The 14863-nt window shown below is 39.3% G+C and overlaps 1 long non-coding RNA gene across 1 annotated transcript in view; it reads left to right on the top strand.

The window, feature by feature from the left end:
- Nucleotides 1–812: 812 nt before the first annotated feature.
- LOC128026908 (uncharacterized) overlaps nt 813–14863 on the top strand; it is a 28541-nt gene continuing 14490 nt past the window's right edge. The window contains exon 1 of the long non-coding RNA XR_008186560.1: nt 813–1049. This is a non-coding gene — a long non-coding RNA (uncharacterized LOC128026908). The remainder of the gene's footprint in view (nt 1050–14863) is intronic.

Raw genomic sequence — 14863 nt, 5'->3', positions numbered from 1 at the left:
ATACACACACACACACACACACACACATATATATATATATATAATTTTTTTATTATTATTATTTCTTTTTTTTTTCGTTCAGGAGACTGTAAAAACCCAACCCTTTGAAATTAATATTATCTTGTTTGAATGAATATTATCTAGTTGTGCAAGTGTTTTTGTTTGTTCCCTGCATTTCGAAGATGCTTGTTCACAAGGCCCAGTTTGACGACGGATTTGCGTATCGTTTATTTCTTAAGGATGATACAATCCCAAGGAAAAAGGGTCACGATTGTGTGTTGGAACCGCAGGCGGTGAGTAAAACTGCTTCAAATATCTCTGCCTCCTTGTTAGTGCGTCCCCTCCCATGCCGGAGACCCGGGTTCGAGCCCCGCTCGGAGCGAGTCGTTGCTGCTGCTGCTCTCGTTCAGTTTCAGCCTCTGGATCTGATTCTGGATCATAAATATACGGCTGAATCTGACTGTTAGCCATGGTTTGTTTTGGATGATGGTTTTCCCTCACGGTAATGTCCCAGTTTCCACATGCACTCAACGCAAAAGCCTACTGGCGCTCGTGATTCTTTAGCTCCGCCCACACGTCACGCCTCCAGCCACTCGTGTTTTTCTGGGAAAAATCGGTACAGACTATCTTTCTCTTATGAATATAATAAAACTAAAGACTTTTTGGATTTATGAAGGATGCAGTACTACTCTATATGTACTCAAGATTAACAGGATATTGTGTGAAAACGAGCATTTCACCCCCACTGAGGCAGTTCATCATTGAATTCAGTGATGTCATCTCTGTTTAGTTTAAATAGTGTCTGTGCATTTATTTGTCAACGATACCGCTGTAGATGAAGTGACCCCAACTAAGTAAGCCAGAGGTGACAGCGGCAAGGAACCGAAACTCCATCGGTGACAGAATGGAGAAAAAAACCTTGGGAGAAACCAGGCTCAGTTGGGGTCAGTTCTCCTCTGACCAGACGAAACCAGGCTGCAGCAAAGTCAGATTGTGCAGAAGAATCATCTGTTTCCTGTGGTCTTGTCCTGGTGCTCCTCTGAGACAAGGTCTTTACAGGGGGTCTGTATCTGGGGCTCTAGTTGTCCTGGTCTCCGCTGTCTTTCAGGGCTGTGAGGTCCTTTCTAGGTGCTGATCCACCATCTGGTCTGGATACGTACTGGATCCGGGTGACTGCAGTGACCCTCTGATCTGGACACAGACTGGATCTGGTGGCTACGGTGACCTCGGAACAAGAGAGAAACAGACTAATATTAGCGTAGATGCCATTCTTCTAATGATGTAGCAAGTACATTGGGTGTTATGGGAAGTGTTCCCAGTTTACCTAATTAATGCAGCCTAAAAATTCTCCAACGGATTTGAATATTAGAAATGATTTAGTGTGTTATGTATAAGCCAAGTTATAGAAATGGGTCTTTAATCTAGATTTAAACTGCAAAAGTGTGTCCACCTCCCGAACAATGTTAGGTAAGTTATTCCAAAGTTTGGGAGCTAAGTAGGAAAAGGATCTGCCACCTGCAGTTGATTTTGATATTCACGGTATTATCAAATTGCCAGAGTTTTGAGAACGTAGCGGACGTAGAGGACTATTGTGCAATAATAGCTTGTTCAAATACTGAGGGGCAAAATACTGAGGGCTTTATAAGTAATAAGAAAGATTTTAAAATCTATACGATTTCAACACCGTGCACAGTTGACAGTACCGGGCTAATATGGCCATACTTCCTGGTTCTAGTAAGAATTCTAGCTGCTGCATTTTGGACTAGCTGTAGTTTGTTTACTAAGTGTGCAGAACAACCACCAAATAAAGCATTACAATAGTCTAACCTTGAGGTCATGAACGCATGAGTTAACTTTTCTGCATTTGACATTGAGAGCATAGGTCATAATTTAGATATATTTTTGAGATGGAAAAATGCAGTTCTACAAATGCTAGAAATGTGTCTTTCAAATGTAAGATTGTTATCAAATAGCACACCTAGGTTCCTAACTGATGACGAAGAATTGACAGAGCAGCCATCAAGTCTTAGACAGAGTGTGCTCATTACACCACAGTGTCAGACTGTTTTCCTTAATCCTCCTTAAGTGTAAAAGAGCAATCACATATAAAATGCTAGAAAAGAGAGAGTCCATAGTTTCTGTTACATCATTAAGTTGTTCTGAGTTTTTGGATGTGCTAAGGATTTGAGATAAATCAGGACGATTAGTTACAAAGCAGTCTTTTGTGGTAGAAGTGATGGTTCTTCCATACTTGTAACAAGAAGTAGAATTTGCAGTTTTAGCAATATGAAGTTTACACAAGACTAGATAATGATCTGAGATATCATCGCTTGGCTGCATAATTTCAACACCATCAACATCAATTCCATGTGACAGTATTAAATCTAGAGTATGATTTCGACAATGAGTAGGTCCTGAAACATGTTGTCTAACACCAATAGAGTTCAGAATGTCTATAAATGCTGATCCCAATGCATCTTTTTTATTAGCAACATGGATATTAAAATCACTAACAATTTAATCTTGATCTGCAGCCAGAAATAACTGCAAACAGCAAACTCTTTAATAAAGTCTGTATGGTGTCCTGCTGGCCTGTATACAGTAGCCAGTACAAACATCACAGGGATTTATCATTAACATTTATTTCTATGGATAATGCTATATGTTATGTTATATGCTCATGTTTATAACAGTACTCGTGGGGGGTGGACTCATTTAAAATTATGTAATCATCAGGTTTTGCCAGGTTTCTGTCAAACAGAGCACATCTAGATTTTTATCAGTGATCATATTAGACAGTCTCTATGATATGATATCTAGGTGAAAGAGTCTCTATGTGCTGAGCTAGCAAACGGTTGGTTTAGCCAGTCTGTCTGCTTCCTGACCTGGCCCCCAGTTAGTCAAGTATAAACATTAAGACTATGTGACATATTTCTAGAAAGAAGAGCAGCGCCACCCCAGGAGGGATGAAGACCATCTCTTTTCAACAGGTCAGGTCTGCCCCAAAAACTCATCCAGTTGTCTATGAAACTTATGTTATTCTGCGGGCACCACTTAGACATCCAGCCATTGAGTGATGACAGTTTGCTATATCTGCTATGGATTCAGCTTCTGGGCTGCTAGTGCTTCCAAATTCAGATCCTTTGGCGTGCTCGAGGAACACTTCTTCCCCGAAAACACCAGCCATGGATTGCCCTGATAAAAAAGGGAACTGTACATACTCACAGAAGATACAAGCTGGTCAGCAAGAAGAAGCCTCGGACGTGGTTATTTACAACACAGATAAGACGAGCAATCTCACTAACATAATGGCCTATTCATGTACGAGAGTTTCTCTAGCTGGTAATCCAAGACAAGTCGATTTGTTTCAAGGTAGCTTTACAGAAAATTGTGCTGGAGTGTCTTACAGCATGATTAAACAGCTATGTAAGATGTTTAGATGGTGGAGGAAAAAAAAACAAAAAACAAAACTTTTGATGAAACCAATAACAGTACTAAACATACTGAATTGCCCCCCCCCCATGCTTATCATATAACTGACATCGTCCTTGAGTACATTCTATTTTCTAAAGTATCAAATACATCCTTAGGCTTTTTGTAAAATCATGCCATTTTCACAACAACTTTCAAAACTGTTTTATGAAAGTTTTTTTTTTTCTTTTCTTTTTTCTTTTGATGTTTTTTAAAAGAACAGTCGCTATGTTGTTAACTACGGTACATTCCATGGAATGTTCTGTACTTCTGTCCCTCACAGCCTCATTTTCATTTCTGTCAAAAATTAAACAATGCCTTACCCTGACTAAAGCCTATTGCTTGCCTTGTGTGTCTCTTATCTTTATAACTGGCTAATAAATATATGGCTAAAATAAGATTTATATCTTTTTACTTTCATAAACATGTTTAAACACTAACTTAAACCTAACCATTTCTCAACAGCATAAAACAAACAGATAAAAGTGCAGTCACAGTAATGCATTAATGTTTCATGATCCCTGCCTGTGTTTTCTGTGTCACTGTCATGGTCTCTTATTTTGTAGTTCTGTGTTTCCTTTGTTGCTCGTTCACCTCCTGTTTTTTCCATGGTTACTCATTAGTTCATTGGTTTGCTCTGATTATGCAGCCCTTGTGATTCTCTTGTGTTTCGTCGGTTCTTTGACATTATGGTTCACGTTAAGCTCCTTTATTAAATTAACTTTATGTGACTCTCATGTCTCTCGGTTTTCTCATTTCATTCAAGTGATGGTTGACAGGTGCCCGAACTGGTTTAATGTTCCCCTTCTCAATCCCTAGATTGTTAAGAGCTAAAGAAGGGTTGTAACATAATGGGGGCTCATCCGGGATCCAACTGAATTAATAAGGAACCAGTTCATGACATCGTCTCTTGTATCACTGGGTGTATTGAGAATTTGTATGTGTGGCTGTACAGCGTCATAAAGATGGTTATGTTTAGTTTGGAAAGGTTTCTTGAAAGTCCCTCGCTAGAAGAATTAGTTGTAGGAAGGATGACTTGGTGATGATAGCAAGTAATTTTCAGATTTCAGTAAATAAAAATGCACTTAAGAAAGAGATTAAGTCTGTGGTATATAATCGATTAGTGGAGTTGAATGTGCTTGTGTTGCCGGAGAATGCTACAGTTGGGGACAGTGGGGAGGTGGATACTTTTGGTAGGAGTGAGAATGTGAGTGAAGAGGAGCTAACGCCTATGGCAGAGGCTGAGGCTAGAGAGGGGATGCCTCCATTTGAACCATTCTCCCCTATGTCTGTTTGCTCAAAAGAGGAAATGAAACTTAAGGTCCGTGTGGCCCGTTTGCAACTTGACTCAAAGGAGAAGGTGCAGCTCGTCAGGTGGAGATGAATTTGCGGTTACAAATTCGTAAATTTAAAATCGAGGCGGAGACGCAGGTAAAAATTTGACAGCTGGAGCTTGATGTAATGCGAATTGTGGGAGGGTCCGTTGTGCTACCAGATCTCCCTCGAGTTAGTCCTGCTGCCACTGTTGACCGTTCTCGCATTGTAGTGCCTACTTCTACTGTTGCCCCGATATCTGCTTCATCCGTAACAACAGAGTCATTCGATGTTGGTAAAAATATTACCCTAGTGCCACATTTTCATGAGACTGAGGTAGATTCATACTTTAGTGCCTTTAAGCGCATTGCTATGTCTTTTCAGTGGCCAAAAGAATGTTGGGCTTTGTTATTGCAATGTCGCTTATGTGGTAAAGCATTGGAAGTTTTCTGTACCCTTTCCTTAGAAGAAAGTTTGAACTATGATGCTGTTAAAATACCAATTATACGTGCCTACGAGTTCCAGAAGTATATCGGCAGAAGTTTAGAGGCCATAAGAAGAATTATTCTCAAACCTTTGTTGAATTCTCCAGAGAGAAGGCACTTCTGTTTGATAAATGGTGTAGTGCAACTAAAACTGATCTTAATTCCTTAAGAGAATTAGTTCTGCTTGAGAAATTTAAAGGATTTTTATCCGAACTTGTGGTTGTATATTTGAATGAACAGAAGGTTAGTCCATTGTCGCAAGCTGCTGTTTTAGCAGATGAGTTCATGCTCACTCATAAGGGTGTCTTTTTTTTGTGAAGTGCACTGAAAAGAGCGTGACTGGTAGCCTGTCTCAAACTCAGGGTGTTCGGGAGAAGTCTGGTATGCTGAAATCAAAAGAGCTAAGGGATTGCTTTTATTGCCATAAACCCGGACATTTGATTGCTGATTGCCCGGTGCTTATACGTAAGCATCAGTCTAAGAACCCGAAGAGTGTTGCATTAGTGAAGACTTTACTACTGTCTGAATACTGATGTTTGTGACACAAATTACAAACCTCTTGTTATGCCAGGATTTGTTTCGTTATCTGGAAAGGAAGAGGATTGGAGAGAAATCTGCATTCTCTGAGATACAGGGATTATGCAGTCAATTATGCTGTCTGATGTTTTACAATTCTCGGATTAATCATATTGTGGCTCAAACAATTTGATTTGTGGGATAGAAATGCAGGTAGTATCTGTACCTTTGCATAGTGTTCATTTACAGTGTACACTAGTTTCAGGTGTCGTGCGAGTTGGAATTCGTTCTTCACTCCCTGTAAAAGGAATTACACTCATCTTAGGAAACAATTTGAACGGAGGCAAAGTTTTGCCAGCTCCAGAGGTGACTGATGTTCGGCAGGTTTGTCCAATTGTTGATGTGGTTAATTTGCACCCTGAAGTGTTTTCTGCTTGTACAGTAACTTTTGCTCAGTCAGGTAAAACAGTGGACGATGTTGATTTGGCTGACTCACTGATGGGATGTGCATTAGCGGATGATGGGAAACCCTGTGGAACTAAGATAAGTGGTGAAAAATTCAGATAATTTACTTAAAAGTTTTAGTTTGTTAGATCTGCCTATTACTCGTTCTCAGATCGTTATTGCACAGAACGATGATCCCTCTTTGAGTAAATGTTGATCAGCTGTGATTAGCTCCGAGGCTGCGAAGAAAAAAAAATACTGCATACTTCATAGACAATGGTTTACTTATGCAGAAGTGGTGTTCTAAGGTTGAGGAGGATTTGGACTGGAACGTGGTAGTTCCAAATAAATATTGTTCTCATGTATTGTGTGTGGTGCATGAACATTTGCTCTCTGGACATTTGGGGGTAACGAAAACTTACCAGCATATTCTTCAGCATTTTTTTTGGCCTGGGTTGAAGTGGGATGTTGCAAAATTTTGTCGTATGTGTCGTACTTTTCAAATTGCAGGAAAGCCGAATCAGGTTATCCCACCCGCTCCACTGTCTCCTATCCTGGTTATAGGAGAAGCATTTGAAGAGGTACTTGTTGACTGTGTCAGACCATGATCGAAAATGAAAGCAGGTAATCAATATCTATGTACGATAATGTGTAGAGCGACCAGATTTCCTGAAGCTATTGCATTGCGGAAGATTACGGCTTCTGTTATTCTGAAAGTTTTGACTAAGTCCTTTTGCTTCCTTTGGACTTCCCAAAGTTGTCCAAACAGAACAAGGTACAATTTTTTGTTGCGAGTTTTTACCCAAACACTAAAGTCTTTGTCTATTGAACATCGGGTTTCTAGTACGTACCACCCAGAGAGCCAAAGTGCAATCGAAAGGTTTCTTCAGACCTTAAAATCCATGCTTCAAAAATTCTGTATGGACAAAAGTAGAGATTGGGATGAAGGAATTCCCTTAGTATTGTTTGCTGTATGGGAGAGCATGCAGGAATCGCTCGGTTTTAGTCGAGATGGTTTTTGGACATACTCTTCAGGGACCATTAAAGGTTTTAAAAGAACAGATGATTGAGAGTAAAACAGAGAAACGAACGAACGTCCTCGATTACGTTAGTCAATTTCGAGAGAAACTGCATAGTGCATGTGATCTTGCATGTAAGTTCCTGAAAAATGCACTGTCAGAGATGAAGGATTGCTTTGACAGACACACTGTTGCACGGTCTTTTCAGCCTGATGACAAGGTGGTGGTATTATTACTAATACCAGGGTCTGCATTGTCTGCTAGATTTACCGGTCCGTATAACATAGTTAGGAAACTAAGTGATACGGATTATGTTATATGCACTCCCGCAAGGCGTGTTTGTCACATTAATATGCTTAAAGCACACCATTATCCTGATGTATGTGAATCTGTTAAGCAGGTCACTGACAATGCGGGTGTATTGATAACGTCAAAAGCTTTGTCTGTTGTAGAAGATGACATGAATGCTGATGAGGATGGATTGGTGGTGAGAAATACTCCTCAACAGTGTAGTAAGCTGGATAACTCCGTTATTCTATCCAATCTGACTTCTCAGTTATCCTCTCTACCTGATGAGCAAAGACATGATGTGGTAGCTCTCATCACATCATTTCCCATTCTATTTTCTGATGTCCCCTCCCAGACTAGGGTGTTACAGCATGATATTGATGTTCGAGGTGAGAAACTGATAAAACAACATCCTTATAGAGTTAACGGAATTAAGAGCACTGCTATGAAGACAGAAACTGACTATTTGTTAGAGAATGATTTAGCTCGCCATAGTTATAGTCCATGGAACTCCCCATGTCTTCTCTTTAAGAAACCTGATGGTTATTTTCGTTTTTGTATGGATTACCGAAAGGTCAATGCGGTCACCATGCCTGATTGTTATCCGGTCCCTAGAATGGAGGATTGTGTCGACAGTATTGGTTCTGTCAGGTTTGTTAGCAAACTTGACTTACTTAAAGGCTATTGGCAGGTTCCATTAACCCCACAGGCATCCGACATATCTGCATTTGTAACTCCGGATTGCTTTTTACAATATCAGATTATGGCATTCGGGTTATGAAATGCCCCTGCTACATTCCAGCGATTTATTCAAATCGTCGTCACTGGGGTACCAAACTGTAAAGCATATTTGGATGACCTGGGCCCGGTTTTTCAAAAGTAATCCAGTAGGATTTTGGATAATGGATTGGATCAAATCTTGAAAATGTGTTTTTCAAAAGAAAAAATTGATTACATAATCGGATTAGATCACGTAATCCAATCTCGGTTTTGATCCGGATCAAACCTTTAGTTTGGGTTTTTTTAGAACTTTTTTGTAGGATTTGGATCACTTTGATCCAAAAAATCTGGATTAAACTGATCCCATCAGAAGGGTGGATTCAGCGTGGATTTCATGGCAGAAATGTAATGAACTTTAAAAATGTATCAAATAATACTATATTTGGATCATGCAGTATCTTACAAGATATCCTATTTATTCATAAGGTTTAAATTTTATTTGTTCATCCGTCAGGCTACAGTGATTAGGTATGCTTTAACGTATTCAGCCTTTCACTATAGGCCTACATCAAAGTAGAAAGAGATTGGCCTCATAAAATAATCCCCCAAACAGCTGTCAAAATTGACCAAAAACAATACATTTTATTCTGTCACTAATTGATATATATATTCATCACAATCGAAAATATTTTTTTACATGAAGTCTTTTTTTTTATTTTTTTTTTAAACATTTGTACTTGATACTTGTTATAAATATCCTCAATGTACAGTGTTTGTGTTGTAGGTCTCAGATGAGCGCACTGCTGAAAGAGGATGGGGTGGGGTTTTGCTTGTTTTTAGTTTTTTTTTTAATTTGAGGGATTTCATTTCAAATAAAAAATAATTTATATTGACCCCACACTGGCTTGTTGCTCTTTACATATCTATAGTTCGACATTGTGATTTCCTATCCTGTTTGAGCACTGGTTATCCAGATTTGGTGATCCTGAAAAGTTCCTATCTGGATCAGATTGATCCAATCCGATGTTGCTTTAAAAAACTGGCTCCAAAAGTAAGATGGATTACGTGATCAAGGATCGCAAAAAAAGGATTACTAAATCCGGATCAATTTTATCCGGATTAAACCTTTTGAAAAACCGGGCCCTGGTGATCTTTTCTAATGACTGGGAAGAGCATTTGTCATTGTGTCGTATGGTGTTTGAACGTTTAAAACATGCATCTTTAACACTTAACCTCGCTAAGTGTGTATTTGGTCAAGCCACTGTGACCTATTTAGGAAAGCAGGTAGGAAATGGGCAAGTAAAGCCGGTAGAAGAAAAAGTGGTGGCTATTACTATGTTTCCTGTACCTGTTACACGGCGAGAGTTAAGACGATGTTTGGGTATGATTGGTTACTACCGATGTTTTTGTAAGAATTTTGCCATGGTAGTGACTCCTCTTAGTAATCTCCTCAGCCCCAAGCAGACTTTTGTGTGTTCTGAAGAGTGTCAGGTGGCCTTTGAAAATGCTAAGGCTTTGTGTACCAGTCCACTTCTGGTTATTTTACATTTATTAAATTAACTTTATGTGACTCTCATGTCTCTCGGTTTTTTTCATTTTCATTTCATTCAAGTGATACAGGTGCCCGAACTGGTTTAATATCCCCCTTCTCAATCCCTAGATTGTTAAGAGCTAAAGTAGGGTCGTAACAGTAAGTTTTAGACAGACAGAGTTCAGACTCAGTTTATGATATGTATGTTCTGAATTGGATCATTCCAGCACTACTTGCCATAAGTAAATGAATTGAGTTGTATATGTATATATATTTCAAATTATTGCAATAGTTATTATAGAAACATTTAAGCATTGTTACAGCTGTTGTTCAGATTGTGCTGTATGCTCTGTGCATTAAGTGCTGGAATGTTCCTGTGACTGACGTTGGTTGTTCATTTGTTCAGTACAAGATATGGCACTGTAAACTTTCATGTTAGCTGAATTTTACTCGAGATGGCCAGAATATATTTTTGTGACCCACTCAGATCATTTTCTCAAGGAGTTCATGAATTCCAGTTCCCTGAAATTCCCTTTGGTGTAGGAAATATCAGTTTACATTTCCAAACTTCCCTTTAGCCATTAACTATCAAAATCCCAGGGATTAAAGCAAAAGAGCAGTACCAGGACTATTTACTGTAAGTGAAGATGTTTTAGAATATATTTTCTATTGCCAGTTTGTGTAGTTTCAAAGATGTTACACGTACTTGCTACAGTAGTATCAAAAAATGATGCATGGGCATATGAACTGTCCTTCACCTTCATTGGTATAAAAACCATCACTAGGTTTGTCTTTGATTTCCTGTTCATCAAATGAATGTGCCGAAACCAACAACTCTGTATGCAAGAGGTACAATGTTCAGCCACTCAGAGGTCAGTCAAGATCATAGTCAAATATAATTCAGAGATCTCTCTTGCTTGTTCTGTTGTGCCATTAATTTCTGTCCAGAGGGAGATGGAGAGCAACAGAAATGTAAGAAGTGCAGACAGGCGACCTGGTACTGTGCCTGATTCCTGAATCAGATATAAATGACATTGTTCAGTAATTGTGTATTTGTGTTTATGTCTGTGTGTTTGTAGACACGTGTGTGTATATATATATATATATATATATATATATATATATATAGACACACACACACACACCCAGAGCATGGGGGTTCAGTGCCTTGCTCAAGGGCACCTCAGCCATGGGTATTGAGGGTGGAAGAGTGCTATTCATTCATTCCTGATGTATGACCTATGTATGACTGTGTGTCCTGATGTCAAGTGAATATTCGGAATCAGCTCAGAGTAATGTGAGTGTTCATTTGTGGGAAGGAAAAAATATGACTCTACCCACAATAGCACTGTTGTGCAACTTGTAATTTATTATTAGCACTGAAAATATATCCCAATGTCATTGAGTGATGGTGTGAAATTCAGAATCAGAATCAGAAGGAGCTTTATTATAAAGTACTTTTCCACACACAAGGAATTTGTTTTGGTTACTTTTCCAAATTATGTACAATGTAAGAAAAAACACAGTAACAAAGAAACAAGAAACTAGAAAAAAGTAAAGATGGAAAACAAATATACACACTATAACCACACAGGGTATCCTCAATCTGCACACTATTGAAGGGTTTGCTCATGGCACTGCAGTTGCAAGCTTGAAGCGACTTGGTACGTACCAAATGTTATTATTATTTTATTATCTTAATATATTCTAAAGATGCACCATTCAGTCAATCACTTTTACACTCTTAAAACATATACACAAATCTCCACAGCAATATACAAACATATAAAGATTAAATACTGTATACACAACAACGCAACTAATGGTGACAATATATTTAGCCACTTAATGAATCAGTTTCTGCACTGACACCTGTGAGTCGACACCCAACTATACTACAACACAGTCTAACTTTATTATGTATTTTGTATGTCTATAAAAGTTCTTACTGAGAACCAACAGCAGTTTAGCTCTAGTCAATGTTGATGTTTTATTAAAAATGTAAAAATAGAAAATTAAGAGTTACCATGATAGGGATCAGTGTTTTGGTACATACTCGATCATTGATATTATTCTCTTTTTTTTTTCTTCTTCAAAACAGTACCGAGGTACATTCTGTGAGCCTTGGATGAGCTCTGATGGATGTTTCTGATATGCATAAGAACACCTTTTCCAGCCAAGACTTTCTGGGAAATCTTTTGGCATTCCACCAATCTAGTGGACTAGTCAAACAAAAGAGGCTGTTCACTAAGCAGGTTGTGCACCTCAACGTCCAAGTTGTTGATGCACTGTTTAATCTAATTATAGCTGATAAGCATTCAAAGGGCACTTTTCCTATCATCAGCTTCAGCCAGCTGCACGTTTTCCATAACCGCACTATTTGCATTTTATATTGTAGTTTTGCATTGGAAGCCAGCCTCACTGATGACATTAGAAAGCCCAGGTGTTTGTGTCTTTTGTTCTTTTGTTTGTGTGTGTTTGTGCACCTATTATTATCTCTATCATTGATGGTTTTGATGGTAGTGCACCACATTGAATCTACAGCAATCATACTAAATAGTAAGGAGATGTGTACAATGTTTAGGAATTTCCCGATCAGTTTTTTTTTTTTTTTGCCCCCTATCTGACAAGTCTTTGAATATTGAGTATCTGTCGATAAAGAGTCCCGATCTGATAAATGTATTTTCCTAGTGCTTGGTGCACAGTTCAAGTACATTAAAGTTATTAAAATCAAGCCGGGGTATGCAGGGATATTCAGAGACTTTCTCAAGGGCAGGGGATAAAATAAAAAAAGGAGCATCTATCATCGCTAACATCCAAAATAACAATTACAATTAAAATAAACTATTAAATATATACAGGCTTGATGAGCAGAAGAAATTTATTTTCTGTTCAAAAACGTTTGACTGGTTGTGTTTACAAAAGGTATGCTCCATATATTATAAAGACTGAGCAGCTAAATTATCAGATAAACAATTCTTGACATGCAGTACACACACATACATACATACATAGACTACACAGAGAGATTCCTTGCTTTATTATATCCTCCCTCCAGGTTGTCTTTGATGGCATTCTGTTGATTTTTACTGTCCATCTGGAGAAAGACAGGCCCAGTCACCTCCCCACACAATAACCCACAATGACTCTGTACCACACTGGACCAATGTCCCTTACAAACGTTCCTGGTTAAAAATAGAGAATACATAATTATTGGGGTTATGTGTCCACAAAAAATTATTTACTTCATCATTCTACATAAACATATTTATGATTTTAAACCACAAAAATCAATCAGTATCTAGAAATGCTCTCCCCATACCTCCATGCACCACTGCATGGCTTATGTGGTCCTTCACATGAATTGTAAAAAGTAATTTTCTTTACTGGTGAAACTGCAGCAAGGACCTCTTAACCTGGGAGAACTGCCCTGCATCAGGCTTTGACTGAAAATGTGGAGAATGCTGTAAAGCATGACAAACAAACATTATGTGATCTTTCCGTAAATATAGAAGAATACAAAGGTAATTTGTGATATACACACGGTTATCCAGCAAGACATGATGAAAAAAGTGAAATGATGCAGTTGCCCAACCAAGTTACTGTGCATGGGTACTGTGATCAGGGTATATTATTAAAGATGTCATATGTATGAGAGTGTTTTGTGTGTGTGTGTGTGCATGCGTGCGTGGTGGTGGTGGGGGGGGGTGGGCAGGTAAGTACATATGTGTAAGAGGGATGAAGTGTGTGTGTCTGAGTGTGTGAGATGAGTGTTATGTGTGGGAGGGCAAGGTATAAAAAATATTGCACATTGATTCATAATTGATTTTATGTTGTAAGACTTGTGCCCTCTATCTGTCTGTCTGTCTCTCTATTTATCTATCTATCCACAAATGTATGTATATATGTATGTATTTGTGTGTGTGTGTGTGTGTGTACGCGAATGTATGCATGCATGCCACAGATACATACATACATACATACATATATACATACATAAATGTTGTTAAACAAAATGTTGTCATGTTGTTCAGTGCTTTGGCGCAATGTATTTTGTTTAAAGCACTATATAAATAAAGGTGATTGATTGATAAATGTGTGGATCGATAGACCCCCCCCCCCCTTGACAACCCCCCCCTCCACACACACACATATAAGTATATTTGATGCTAGCTAAGCAATAATGTGCCTGTATAAAGTTTACATAAAAATACTTACTGTTGTTTATGCACACATTCTTAAAGTTGTCAACATTTTAAGTCTTAGTAAAGACCAAAGATTTTTCCTTTTCAGAAACTCGAGCTGCGACGAACGCTATGGGGAACGTCCCTAACGAGACCGACTCTGAATATCGTCTGCAATCTGTCCAATGGAAGGGCGTGACGTCATGGGAGGGGTTACGTAGCAACCAGGAAGCTATAAAAGAATGTGCCTGTCTGTCAGCAAGCGCTCTGTGTGTGCATGTCAAAAGTCTATATGTCTAAAGTTAAGGCTAAGATCAAGCATGTGAGGGGCGATTCCAAGCCATTTTATAGATTGTGTGTTCCTCCCTGCCCTCGTTACATCACGGGTGGGGATACACACAGTCTGTGCGTTGCTTGCCTGGGATCGAAGCACGCTGAGTCAGCTCTCGAGGGGGCCGACTGTCCGCATTGTGAAAGACTGCCAATGCAGACGCTTCAATCCCGGAGGGTTCTCTTCGAGGAGGGAGTCTTCACCAGCGTTCCCCGCAGTGCTGGCCCCGCTTTTGCCAAGGCAGAATGGCTGCTGCACTCATGGGGTTCGCAGGTGGATTCCCTGGGTTCGGAAGCACGTTCGTCGGTTCATTCCCCACAGGGTGAAGGAGACTGTTAGTGGGGATTTGCCACCCCTATCGCCCCTATATGAGAAGCTTTTGGAGGTGGTTACTCACGTAGTTGGGACATTCTGAGCTGCAGAAAAGCAAGCTAGATGAACGCTTTCTGCAGCCGAGGCAACCACCTCCACATCGGAGCCTTCCGTTTTTTCCTGATCTCCATGATGAAATCGCGAAATCCTGGAACCATCCATACTCGACCCGCCTCTTCAGCCCCTAT

The sequence above is a fragment of the Carassius gibelio genome, chromosome A14 (genome assembly GCF_023724105.1).
Source record: "Carassius gibelio isolate Cgi1373 ecotype wild population from Czech Republic chromosome A14, carGib1.2-hapl.c, whole genome shotgun sequence".
NCBI classification, from domain to species: Eukaryota; Metazoa; Chordata; class Actinopteri; order Cypriniformes; family Cyprinidae; genus Carassius; species Carassius gibelio.
This window is presented reverse-complemented; position numbering and strand designations above follow the sequence as displayed.